The sequence below is a fragment of the Struthio camelus genome, chromosome 6 (assembly GCF_040807025.1).
Source record: "Struthio camelus isolate bStrCam1 chromosome 6, bStrCam1.hap1, whole genome shotgun sequence".
NCBI lineage: Eukaryota > Metazoa > Chordata > Aves > Struthioniformes > Struthionidae > Struthio > Struthio camelus.
The window spans coordinates 9,734,873-9,749,269 of NC_090947.1; positions in this window are offsets into that span (position 1 = coordinate 9,734,873).

Below are 14,397 nucleotides of genomic sequence, written 5' to 3' on the forward strand. Positions count from 1 at the left end.
AATCACTTTGCAGCTTTTCAGATAGCTGCTTCCCCACTTGATAGTGGACCTACACAGCAAACACTATCAGATTTGCTTGACATCACCTGGAATTGGTATGTAATAACAAGATATTTGTACGTACACAGTTTTAGTTTCTTTTCCAAGCCTGCGGAAACCTACCTTCCTTCTAGATCCATGTCACCTGTATCTCTCTCCCCATTCATGCATAAACTACACAGCAGAGAGGAAGACCTTTTTTAACTTTGTTTTTTGCTGCTTATGGTGGTGAAGTTTTTCCTTAATGAAAATAAATTTATACCGAGTTTTGTGTAGGCTGATATATTTCCAGTACAACCTCAACATACTTCACTAGATTTCAGTACATCTAACATTAGGATTAGATTTAACCCTATATGCTTAAAATGATTTCCATAATTTAAACATAAAAATATTTCAAAGAGGGCTTGGAAGGAGAAACTTATATAGAAAAAGGGAACACACTTCTAATGGAAAATCCTGAGATATAAGGTTTTCTTCTGCATTTTCAGTGAAATTTTTGCAGTAGAAAGCACTAGATAGGCAAACACAGAGATTCTCCAACAGAAAAATACACACTTTTCTTATGCTGTTAAGTTGATCAAAGTTTCATTAACTATCAGCTTCTTTCTTAAACATACTATTTTTCTCCTCTTTATAGTTCACTGTGTAACATGAAGAAAGCCTAAGAAATTTGATACAGATGATCAGAAAAAGACTTCAGGGAAGTTTGAACACTGGGGTACGCAAACAACCAGAAAAATGTCAGAAAGAAGTAATGGATAAAATGGTAACATATGAAACATGTAGTATGATAATGCTGTATTTTGAACTTTAAACGAAACTTTTGAAAGGAAAATATCTAGATAGAGTGGAAGGCACAAGTACTGGGAAGCTAGATATCATAAAAATCAGCAAGCACTGGCATAACAATCAATGCAGCTGAATGGAAAATTTTACCTTTTTGAAGTGACTTGTCAGATCTGTTAATTTGGAGACTGCATCTGTCCTAAACAATTCTTCAACAAGCAGCATCACGTTCACAGCATTCCTGATCATGTGAGAAAGAAAAGATACAATCACAAATAATAGACAAATATGCTTCTTGACTAGAATTTTCAGTAAATGAATTTATTTGGTAGAATTTGAGAAAGGAAAATGGAAGCACTTAAGTACTGTACCTATGGAAGCAATATATTAGCCAAAGTACTTTCTGATATAAGCACCCTGTCTCTCAAGTGAATACAGTATGTAGGGGTTGCTGCACAAGACTGTACTGTAAAGTAATGAAATAAATTCCATTTGTCCTATTAAACAGAACAGAATGAACAGCCTTTGGCATTTTGCTAGTACTGTAAGACAAATATTTTCAACAGTTTTATTTGCTGAATTATTTTCTATATTCAACAAGTTATATTGCTATACTGCTAGCTATTTAGCTAATACTAGTGATCTGTCTTCGGTTTGACTGTCAAAGGCACGTTACAATAGTTGTCTGATTTTTCTTCTGACTTCCCAGAAAATATTACAAGCAGCACTAATCTGGAAAGCAAATGCAATAAGGCTTCCATCCAAACTAAGATGGCTAGCAGATGGCTATCACAGATGAGAGACAAACAAGGCTAGAACCATATTGGAGTTTTCCCCCGCACATACACAGATTAATACATTAAATAACTTGTCATTTGTGTAAAATACAGGAAGCCATTTTCTTGAATAACTAAGACATACTTGATAAATATCTTATGTGTAGGCATTATAAAAAGTAAATTTTAAATGGAATCAAGCATATCCAAATCGCAGCATCTTGTAGAATTCAACCATGGTAGCATAATAGCTAGGTACAAGCACATCAGATGTAATACAGAGCGGTATCATCAAATATAGCATTCAAAGGAAACAAACATTATGAGAAATTCTGTCTCCATGTTGCTCCAGTTAGCTTCCTTCTCATCCCCTAGCCACTGTGGGAACCCTGCCCTGCCCTGTGGATGAACCTTTGCACTTGTTAACCCTCTGCTGCAAAGCCCATGCTGAGCTATCAACTCTTATTAGCAGGCATTTCTGGCTGTCTTAGCACTAATTTAACCTGATTATTACACAGCCTAAAGCTTTATTATCTCATTACAAAATGTCACATACGTAGAAGATGACTAAGTTACAATGGGTGCAACTTCTGACATACTTCCACAATGTTATTTACACCAGATCTTATTCTCCCCTAGGTCATGGCTCACTTAAATCCATTTAATATCTTAAACCCTATCCAATAGCTTTTTGAACCTATGCAGATCCACTGAAGTCAGTGCGACTCTGAAATAATGGTCTGCTATTTATCAGAGCTTACACTTCAATGGTATATGATGATTAGAGCAACAGGCTATGTCTAGTGGGAAAATAAGACAGCCATTTCCACATTTCTCTTTAAAGTATGGCTGGCAATATCTACTCCAAAATACACACGATAAGGATTAGAAATCAGATATGTCTGCCAACTGCAATATTTGCCTTTATTTTCATTAGAACTGTATTGAAATGGTTCTTTGGTCTCACAATGATCTGAATTTAAAAATTATGTCAAGAAAAGTTTGCAAACCATTAAACTAGGTTTTTTTGATCAGATCAGATATTCCTTCATGATAATTTTCAAATGTTTGGTTTCCATGTTGCTAAGTCTCATAACTTACGTTCTGAAGCCAGAACTTGTTTTGAATTTAAAAAAAAAATCTTCTAATTCAGAAATTGTTTTACCCAGAATGCTTTTAAACACTGGCTCTTAATTAGGAACAATTTTCATTTCAATAAGCAGGCATTTAAAAAGAAGAAAAACTTCAATGGAAATTCACATTTAGTTCTATCTTTCATTTCTTACTGCTGCTATGATACAGTATGATCTTCTGAAAGTTCTGAGCAACTTCGAATACTTATCCTTCTTCAAAATATCATTCTATAGCCAATACCTTCTTTTTTCCTTTCCCTTTGTTACAGTTTGGTCCTGCCACTATTACTATGCATGCACACCCTCCCCCCAAGAGAGATGTATTTATATAATTTTATGCAACACCATTAACTACTGCTCATCCTCCGTCCTCATGATTTTCTGTTCGTAGAATAACATGGTAGAACAGAAAAAAGTTTACAAGGGAAACGTCTTTTGGTAGTATACTCTCGTAGTGAGGAAGCTTCATCAGAGATGGAAAATATTCTTTGCAGTGAGGGCTGTTAAGCGCTGAAATAAGTTGTGCAGAGAGGCCATGGAATCTCCATCGTTGCAAGTTCGGACCTTGACTGGAGAAGCCCCAGAGCAACCTGAGATAATTTTGAAGCTGGCCCTGCTTTCATGAGGGCGTTGAATCAGATGACTTCCAAAGGTCCCTTCCAACCTAAATTATTCTATGATTCTACAGGTATAAAAGCAAGAACCACAGAGAGGTGCAACGTCTTCCTTGGTAAATTGTTTTGTTTTATGATAATATATAATATCTAGGAAAACAATGCTGAAATATTAGCCTAACTCATGGCTTTTTTATTCCTAGGGGAAAAGGCAATAAAGTTACTCTATTTCCCTTTCATTCCTTGTAACTCATTATGTTTAATTAATTCATGGTTCATAATACTGCATCAGAAAATCCTAATCTTCTTTCAGAATATTTTGTATTTATGAAGTTGTTAGTTTCCCACCCACTCCCCCACCTTCTGTTTCAAATTTTTCTCAGGATCCTTTCATAATACAAGAGATCCCTGAACCTCTAGAGAATCACAAGGGAAGTGAAAATTGTTTCTAATAGTTTCAAAAGAGACAACTCACACTGTCATGAATATGACATAAGTTTAAGAATTAAAGAATTCTTAATGTTTTTCTCACCATAGTGAGTGAATGCAGGCTACAAAGTTATTTCCAAGGTTGTGTAATTCCAAAAATGTGTTTCATAAAAAAAAAAAGTGGATCAGATTTGGGTAGATCTATTCCACATCTTAAATGAAGTTTCAGCATGTTTTCCTTTCTCCTGTTGTAGGAAAGTCAAAAGCTTTTGTTAGGTTACACAGCTCATGCCAGCTAGGAGGTCAACACACTTGACTTGGAGTTAATTTCTACTCTCTGTAAGAGCGGGCCTGCTAATCTGGCTCTCCCCTTACAATCCAGGATTGAATGCAGTTTAAGAATTACCATTCTGCTTCGTTTAAACACAATATTTGGGGGGAGGGTTGTTTGGTTTTTTGTTCCTAAAAAAAGATATTTACATTTAGTGGGCTTAATTACTGTTTACCTGTAAGCTAGTTTTTACTAAGTATGCTTTGGGAATACATAATTCTGACTGGTTGTCTGTCACACTATCCCTTTTGCACCCCTGTATAGTAGTTACATAGCTCTGGAAGAGAGGCCTTTAAGGAGAAATGCTAACTATTCTGTTCTGAAAGGCAGAACTATAAAACTGCCATTCATTTCTCTCCGAATGTTCAGGTAAACGAAATGGGTACTTCTCTGATTAATTCTTCAAAGTTTGGCCAACTCACGTAAGAAAAGCCACACAGATGTAACATGCTGCACAGGCTACTTTGTTAGATGTTACAATACATATGCCAGAAAAGCCCCATCAAGCTAAAATCACCAACTATGTTTGGATTAAGCATGTTGGCACAGAACTAAAGTCATGGGCAAAACTTGGCTTAAAACTGTCATGAAAACCAATCCTAAATTATCCTATAAATTGCAAGAAAACAGGAATAAGTGGCTTTTCAGTTGCATGTATTTATAACCATGAGAAGCTGGATGAATTTGGTCTAAAAAAAGGCAGCTGCTCAGTCTGGATGAGCCTACCAAGCTGTCCAAATCAAAAGATTTACTCTATGGAATGCTGAAAAAGTAACTCAAATCGTAACAATTTAAATTTCTGTATCAGTTACAATATCCATATTGAAAACTTCAAAATGTCAACTTTACAGATCTTTGCAATTTATTCCAATGGACAAGTTAGAAGCCTGTGACCAATTCATGTTGTGTTGTTACAGAGAATCTTAGTAAGTTTAAATGTCTGTAAAGCCAAATACATTTTGGAATAAGCACTCTCTCCAATTACTACAGAGACTTTCCAGCATATGATTTGAGCACAGAAATTTCTTCAAATGTTTGTAACTATCTTTCAGTGCAGACTAGCATTCACCAAAAGCCATACAGAGAAATACGATATGCTACTAGAGTAAAACATCCCAATAATCTAAATTGTTTACCCCAAAAGGTCTCCTTCACCACACTTTCTATTGACTATGGTCTATAGATTTAGAGTAGAGAAGTTCTGATCTTTGGTCAGAACACAACTGCTGTAAACTACCTCCAAAACACAGTTCAGGCCACTTGGAAAAGCATTCAGGAAACGCTCATTGACTTAATTCCTCTATCTCAGTTGCTGAAAAACGTTCCAGTTTGTTCTGCCCTCCCATCAGTCATCTCAGGGATTTCTGTGGAGAAGACAGATCAAAAGACCAGTCAGAGCTCAGCAAAATGTAGAAATGATACTGGAAAATGAAACAAGCGCTAACCGAAGTTATCAAAAAGAAAGATGTTGAATATGTGGTAACATCTGATGCAGAGCTGGACCCCAAATTAGAGATAAACCTAAGGACCCTTAAGCAGTGGATTAGCACCCCAAAGCCAGGGCAAAGGCTTAGTAAGAACTTACATGTCGAATACGAATACATGAAAATGACATCGCTTTTCTTGCCACTAAAAAGTATTAATTGCTTTCAACAGGCTAGTCTCAGTCATTTGTATAGTTTGAGAGGCCAAAAAAAGGTATCTAGAGTTGCATTATTGTTTTCTGCATCTATCCAAAACCAAAGAGGAGAATTTCTTAAATTATTCTCCAATACAAATTGTGTCATTACCATGTCTGTGCATACCTCCCTGCATACACTTAACACACGAGGAATAGCTTAACAGTTTCCAGTTTACTGTTATTAACTGAAGTGTAACACATACGGTCTGCCAGCTAGATTGCCGATTCTTTCTATCACATAGGGCTTATTTGGGCAGGGAGAGGAGTTTTGCTCTTCATTTGCTAAATACATGCAGCATTGAAGGCAATTGGCAACATAAATCCCTCGTTTGTATGATTCAAAGTCTGAAGGCACTTTGCACATCAGTGGATGTGAACATCCCAGAGAAATCTGCTGAAAATGTGTATTTACAGCAAAAGTTTGCAAGGTGCAGTGTGGGCGTGCATTAGCAAGAAGCTGTTTTTACTGTGATATGTTTTAGATTCACAAACATCTATGTTCTAATCTCCCCAGTTAAAGTAAATACAGTAATTTGTCTTCTAATTTAAGAAGCACACATTTCCATCTCTTCCAGACCCTTTCACTCTTGGGTTTTGCATAAACGTTAACCTGAATCTTTCCTGGAAACTTCATACAAATTTGGGAGCTGTTTCTGATCCTAATGTTAAAAAAAGGAAAAAAATCAAAGTTAAAATCTGCTTTAATTCAACTGAGTCCCATCAGGGTCCAGATCTGTTCCAGCTGCTTGTGATAGCAGAGTGATTTTTGACTTTTTCAGTCAATCTTAGATGAGGAATCTTACATTTCAGCAGATCCTGTATTATTAGTTCATTATTTTGGTGGACTTCATTTGTATGTTGTATAAGGTTTTGGAACTTGCTGGCAGGAGATTTTTATGCTTAGGACAGAGAAAATGTATAGCTCTTGGTGTTACACAAAATATATTTCTTCTATCTTGGATCAACATGCAAGTGGTCCTCTTTATATATCTAAAGAAGAATAAATTAATTACAAGGTCTGGCCTTTAGTTTTTAAGAGCATACACAAACCCTCAATGGATAGTCTCTATTGCTCTTTAGGAAACCGCAGTACATCCAGCAGTCCAGTCTTGCAGTTAAAATATCAATATGCTTTCTAGATCTAAACCGCACTGAAACGGAGTCTGATTTCGGTTACACTAGTGTAATTCTAGAGTATCTCAGCTAAGTCAATAAAGCCCATCAAAGTCAATGAAGCAGTTACATGCAGCCTATCTGAATGTAATTTACAATAACTAATTTGATCTTCTATCTTGATGTAGCAGAAAATTAAGAGCCAGAACCATTTTCAAAAATCAAATGTTGCATGTCAATGAAGCCTTTTCTGGAAGGAAAGAAATAAGATTTGTTCTTGTAGTAACTAAGCTTTGCAACAGAACATCGAGGAGGAGGAGATGATGGTTTTCTCCACTTCTAATCCAATCTATTTAAGCAGGGAAATCAAAACAACAGATGTTTAGCAAGAAAAATACTGTCTGAGAGGCTGGTGCCACAGAATCCATCATGAACTTACCAAAGATGAGAAGGTAAAGTGACTACATTTCAGTTTTTCCAGTCTCTAATCTGCTGGAATTTAAGTGTACGGATCCAGAGGGTTGTTGTGAAAGAAAGCCAACATTTTTGCAAGGAAAGCAGCTTACAACCCATGTATCATCCCACCATGCACTATTCTGAATCTCTGGACTATCTACAGTGTGGCCTGCTAGATGTAAGCACGGGGTTATATGATACAAATTTTTATCTGACCGAATTATTCTTGTGAAGAATAGTATTAGGCCAGGTATCAGGGAAATCTGTTTTAAACAAAGGAAAAACAATCCTTACTTATAATCTTTTCTCAGCTTGCTGCAGTACAGTGCAGCAACTAAAAATATTTTCAGTTTTGGGATACGTCTGAACTATACCTGACATCTCGGCAGATACGTCTGAAGCTAATCACTTTGCTTAGCTGGCTTGAGCACTGCTTGCACCTTTTCCTACTGGCGTTTTCCAATCACTTTTTATGGATTTATGACACAACGGTTTGTAAGGCTGCCACTGGAAAAATTTAGAGAGAAACATAAACTCTTTTTTATTTCCCTCTGCAGTAATATCTTCTTGATGTTTACTTTTCTTGTTTTGTCATCCATTCTGTGTTTGACGAGGAAAGTATCTAGTTTCTTATTCCTCACAGGAACACCAAGGTCAAAGTCGTAAAGGACTCCTTTCTTTTAACTACGTCATGTTTTGACTTTGAGACTAAAATGACCCCATATAAGCAACAACTCTTGATGCCTAATGTATTGCTATTGTATTCCTCTTCCCACAGACATTATTGACTACATTATGACACAAGGGCTGTTACCTCAGGCAATACTGTTTGCCTTTGGCACACATTTTTTCCCCATTTACATTTATTCTGCAGATGTTTCTGCTACTAACTCCCCTCCCCCCCCCCACACACACACTGTTAGAAGAATTACTGAGCATTACTGAACAGGTGAAGTGGAAAGGAAATGCAGCTGATGCTCAAGCGAAGAGCAGCAGCCCTGATGGCAAGCATCTCCCTTGCTAACGGTGTAGCTCTGTGTAGCTCACGGCAGGGACATTACCATTCCCGCGCTGCAGGACCACCTCTGTGTCCCAGCAGCTGAGGCCACCACCCCTTCTCCAGAAGCTAATCCTCCCTCAGCTGAGGCACTCTGTGCCCCTGTTCTGAATCACTTCCAATGATAGGCACAAATGGCTGGGACCACCACTCAATTTTTCGCACTTGGCTGCCTTGACTGTATTAGGTGAATTGTCTTCAGGTATACTAAGCACAGCAGAACGGAGTGCAACTTTTCTGTTTTCAAGTAGAAGTGTCATGTGTTTATGTCAAAATGATATCTGGTTTAGTCTTTGAACATGAGCTTGCCTAGATTAATGCTGTGCAGTGAAACAGCATATTGAAATAGGATAATCTCAATTCAAAAAACCCTCATGACTGCTAAAAAAATTTTTCTTTCAATTCTACTTAAAGTTGCTTTTCTTTTTCTTGGTGGAAAACTTGCTTGCCCCAAGACAAAAGAATGTTTTTATGTATTTAATTTAATCATTTTAAATCTATATAGTTTATATGCTTATATCATTTAATGTTATAGTTAAACTTATTCTCTCCGCAAAATAATTACATTTCTTCTGAAAGTGTTTTTTGCTCCATTCAGTTGATCTGCACAAATCTCAAAGATTACTGAGAGATACCAACAGTGACTTCATGGTACCATATGCAGTGACAAGTTTATTTTATTTTGTGGCTTTTCTTTCTTTCTTTCTTTCTTTTTCCCCTCTTTTTAACATTCTGAATTTTTAAATACATACTTATTCTATAACAAGTCCTTGGGATACCTAGAAACTTCTATGGTCTCCTGAGACCATTACTGTTGCAGATTAATCTCTCAGTGCTCAGATTTGAGATTCCTTGAATCTGGATTTGTATTTCTTTCGCAAACATGCTTAACCTTTATGTTCTACATGTTTACTAGCTTATTCATGAATCAGTTCTCATTCTTAAAGAGGAGAACACCATACAGTATCATGAGCAAACTATTAGTGTGGATATTACAATTTTTCTTAAGGTTCCATAAGTCTCAAGAAAAAGAAAAGAGAGTTAGCTCTTTTTACACTGAATTAAAACTTCCGGAAATGTTACATTGCTAGGAATGGCTTCTTAAGCTCCAGAGTTCAATTAAAGGCATTTAAGCAAAAAAAACCGGCAATAAATACCATGTTTAATAGTACAGTAAAAAATTAAAATTCATCTTCCTTTGTAGCATGTCCATATGTACTCCTTAACTATTTTTTCTTTCCAATACCCAGCATTTCACCATTGTTCCACAAGAAGTCTGACCTGGACATGTGTGCTTCATTTTTTAATTAATTCCTCCCTGAATGCCACATACACCACATCTAACCGCAAATGTTGTCCAAACCTGAAAGTCTTTTTATGCAACTTATCAGTTTGAACAATGTGCTTGTTCTGCCACCCACAGAGGACTATTTTTATCATCAGTAAATAATTTGGAAGTGTCGCACATCTTATTTTTCAATTACTTCCTTTTATAGCCATTATTTATTTATCTGAGGAGGAAAATAAGCTAGGGCTCCTATTATCATTTCAAGCAGAGCAGGATGCAAGGGAAGCTGGAAAAAAATATGGATGTCAAAGGGAGGCCCCTCCATTCTTCTGCCCAGCAAAGGTTTTCAACCTTTTTTTGTATTATTCATTCACCTTACATGTACTGCTGTTAACTCAACTGAAGGTTTCATTCAGAGAACATGCATGTATTTGAAAAGCCACTGTATACTTGAAAACAAAACCACTGTCCTAAACTTGGATGTAGGCAAAGTACTTGTTAGCAAGCGTTGATGGTGATAACCGGGAGCTCGAAACACCTCTCTCTTTCCCCCACATCATTTGAGACGGTTGAAGTTGTGTGCCTGGTCTTTCCTTCCCACACATCCTCCTCCCATTCAGACTGGGCTCGCCTCCATCTCAGAACATTAACAGAAGGCCCAACCACAGAGACGGAACAAATCCAAATTTCAGTCTGGTATGCTAGAACTTGGCAGTCCTATGCAGCTCTGCAGGAGGGGCCTTAGGGCTGAAGTGCCCAGGCCACGTTGAGCAATAGCTGTTGTTTTGCACTCAAGCTATTATTGGACGTTTTCAGTCAACAGACTGAAGGTGAGTTCAATGCTACTGCTGGGTAGATGTGCACACACCTTGCTGTGAGAACCAGATCTTTCACCCACTTGTTCCCTGAGAGCTGGCAAGAGCATAAGACTCATTATTACTGTACAACATTTTAATTCTATTTATATTTAGAACGCTGGGAATTCCAACAAATACTGCATGTACTGACCCTCATGCTCCCAGAGATTTGCTCTGCTTCTGGACAGAAGAAGGTGGAGAGAAAAAGTGCATTGCTTAACCTGAGCTTCTGCAGTGTTTGGGCGCGCTGTAGACCATAAGCATGCAAACAGGTTCCTGGTAGTGCTGTAAATACAAGGTTACATCCACGGAACAAGCATCTCTGGCACTTCTACACTTGGAGCCATAGATTGGAAGAAATTAGACTTTAATCTAGAATTAAACAGCACAATTATATTCAGCACATTCAAGGTCACTCCCCATGCTCATTTACTAGTCTGTACTGAAGTATGAAACACATTTATCCTCCTCCTCCCTCGCTTTTTCTTTTTTAATCTCTTTGGTCATGTTGCATATTAACATTCCATCTATAAAAGAGTAGTTTATAGAATTAATACAACATCTGATGAAGTTAATAAATAGCTATAGAGCACTGTACTTAGAAATGGAATCTTCTTGTTAAGTGTGATCAAAGTTTTGGCATGTTATCATCATCATCCTGCGGAAATGCAACCAGCTCCAGTGTTATGAATTATAACCAGAATTTCCTTAACAAATTCTAAGCATACTATACAAAGGTATTTTTACAAGTAGATACTTGAGGGAACATTCTCATTATGCAGCTTGCACTGTAGAAATCAATAAGACTAGAGAAATGAAACAATAGGTCGATGTGTTCTTTCTTTCTTTCAAAATAAAATATTCTTTTTCTCAGCCACTACAGAAACCGCCCTTAAACAACCCCACTGAAGAATGCAGAGAGAAGACAGGTGACATTTGCAGAAATCTCAGTAAGTAGGCAAAAAGAACAAAAAAAAAAAGCCAGACTCCAGAAAATCATAAACATTCATACGTTTTTTACTAGGAAGAGAATTACCTGCTTCCTAGAATTCTAATTCTAATCTTTTCTTTCAGTATGCATTTTCTTTTGTTTTTCTTCTTTTTCATCTTAGTTATAATAACATAAGAAACTGTTTAATTACAATAATATTTATATCTTTTTCTTTTACATTAGAACAGGTAAATTCAGTGTTCCTGGTAACATTAAGTCATGTCAGTAAACGATCATATATTCATTAATTTATATCTATTAAATAAAAACAGGGTTACCAAACTTCAGAGCAGGAACCTCCTCTCCCTGATACCAGTGTAAAATCAGAGCCACTTCCACTAAAATAGCTTTAGCTATCCAAATGCAAAATCAGCATGAGGAAGATGTATGCTGTCCTCATCTGTACAGCAAATGGACCACTAAGATTTCAATACAACCTGCATCACAGAGCCCTCTCTGATGAATTCTTTCTTATTCTGTTCAGATTAATCTTGTTGGATGAAGAAACTTCTGTTGCAACCAAAACTGGAATAAGTAAGACATGCATGTATAACAGTTTCAGCTTTCAAGAAATTTGACTGTATATCTCAGCAACTTACATAGTCACCCTAATACGTGAAGAGGTGCCAGGTATACACTGAGTGATTTCAAATCATCCACATCACTGGATACCTCAACCGTCTTAGTTCCATCACATCAGGACCTCTGCCACTGCACACAATACACTATGCTTTCTCTGAACAAATTTCATACATGTATAATACTGCACATTAACAAAGAAAGAAATGCTATCATGTGCGATCAGATTCATATCCACATGGGTCACATCTAGAACTTCTGGATCCACAGAAAAAAGTTCCTTCATGGAGCAAGCTGTTTTCACAGTAGTGTGGCTAAGAGAAGAGAGAGAGAGCAGCATCAGACCCTCTATGGGCCCCTTATCCTATTGCAGTCCAAGCTGTCGCAGTAGACAGGGGACAGAGAAGTCACAGACAAGATCTTTGCAGAAGGTATGCCCAATGTGGGAAGTGACTGTTGTATCTATTACAGATCAAGTGGAGGGAAAAACCTACAAAGACATATGGGCATCAGCTTTATTATCATATATTTTCTTTAAAATTACTTTAGGGAAAAAAAAACAAATTTTATAGCATGTTTTATTTTTTAACCTGGTTAACTTAATTACCAGGAACGTATGTTATTAAACCTTTGAAAGGCATCTAGTTTAAGGGCCGGCACCATGGTGGTATGGTTAAAGATGGTTGCTGTATATCCTCAAACCACCTTACCAGCACTCCCATGCACTTCCTTCCAGATGCACATACGGACATCTTCAGGCCTTAGAACTGCAAAGTCCATGATTTATGGTTCCTGTTCTGGACACTGCCACAGCGTAACTTTCTTTCTGTGGTTCCCTTCCCAAGTGGACAGCTGCACCTCAGAGGTGACGGCTCTGACATTAGCGATGGCACAGTAGGGTAGAGTTGGCATACACAAGAAATTGGCTCTAATTTCACCTGATCCACGCTTGGGAAGAAGACAAGGCAGTTTTATTTTTCTTCTTATTTTAATGGCAGCTGTCGGAAAGCTGCTCAGCAGTCTGGAATGTTAGAAGTATTCCCTTTGGAGCTGGATTAGAGGGAAACTGAGAAAGCCAAAAGCGCTAACCAGATAGCTGTGTAACCCTAGAGCAAAACTTATTGCATCGTAACAGAGAACCATATTCTCTGCTATACAGAGCTCCTTCTCAAACCGTGCAAGCAGGCTCTAAACTACACCTTTTTGTAGACCCATATAATCTACTGTCACTAAATAACCATGTAGGCTATACATTGGTTCAATATCTCTAAAAATAAATCTGCCAGTCTTACTGGAGGGGAAGCTACAATATCTGCAAGCCAACAAAAATAAAGATTTTTCATTCTACTTACAGTTCAGGAAAAATATTAATGTGTGCCAAATAAAAAAATAACAAAACTGATGGGAATGGAAAAATATTTTCATGCTGAAAGAGGATATTACAAACAATGGGGACAAAAGTCAGATCTGTCAATATCCTTTTTAAAGGAACTCTCTGAATCATAACACCTAATTTTCCTATGAATGATATAACCTTGAAACAACATTACTGCAAATTTTTGTCACCTTTTCATGTAATAATTTCTTTAACAAATAATGATGGGACAGACTCACTCCATGCATACACAGTTCTTTGGGAGTTTCTTCTGGCCTGCTGGCTTTAATTTTCAGCTCTTCTGGCAGCATTTTTTCAGCTCAGGCCTATTTTTATTTCTGGATTTTTTCCAATGACAGAAGTTCAAGGAAGAAACAATTTGCAAATAAACAAGCTTGATGACTCTCAGCTTTTAAGCCCAGAGAAAGGTAAGAAAATTCAGGACACTAAAAATGCCTTCAATATCTGTACTCAGAATAACGCTTTGATATTTCTTGCTACTACTTTCAAAACAGAGGCTCCTCTGAAGACCCTTTTTACCGATGGAGCAGTTTTCCATGAGATCATCCTTAATAAATATCCTAGGGTTAATGTAGACAGCAACAAGAAATATCACATACACCAATACTCCTCACCTGCAGCACAGATGGCTCGAAAAACCCAACCACTTTCTACTGAAACATGTTAACAGCATTAATATTTTCCACACCAAGTGCTGTGGGAGGAGAGATTGCTTCAACCCACCAGGCTATGGGTTGCACAGCCTGAGAAGCTAGCATGCACTTGCAAATGCTTCCCAGGCAGGGGTACATGGGTGATAGCTTTCTGCAAAAGGGAGGGACAGCTGGCTAGCATCTTACAGCCACAGCTAATGTTAGGACAGCTCAAA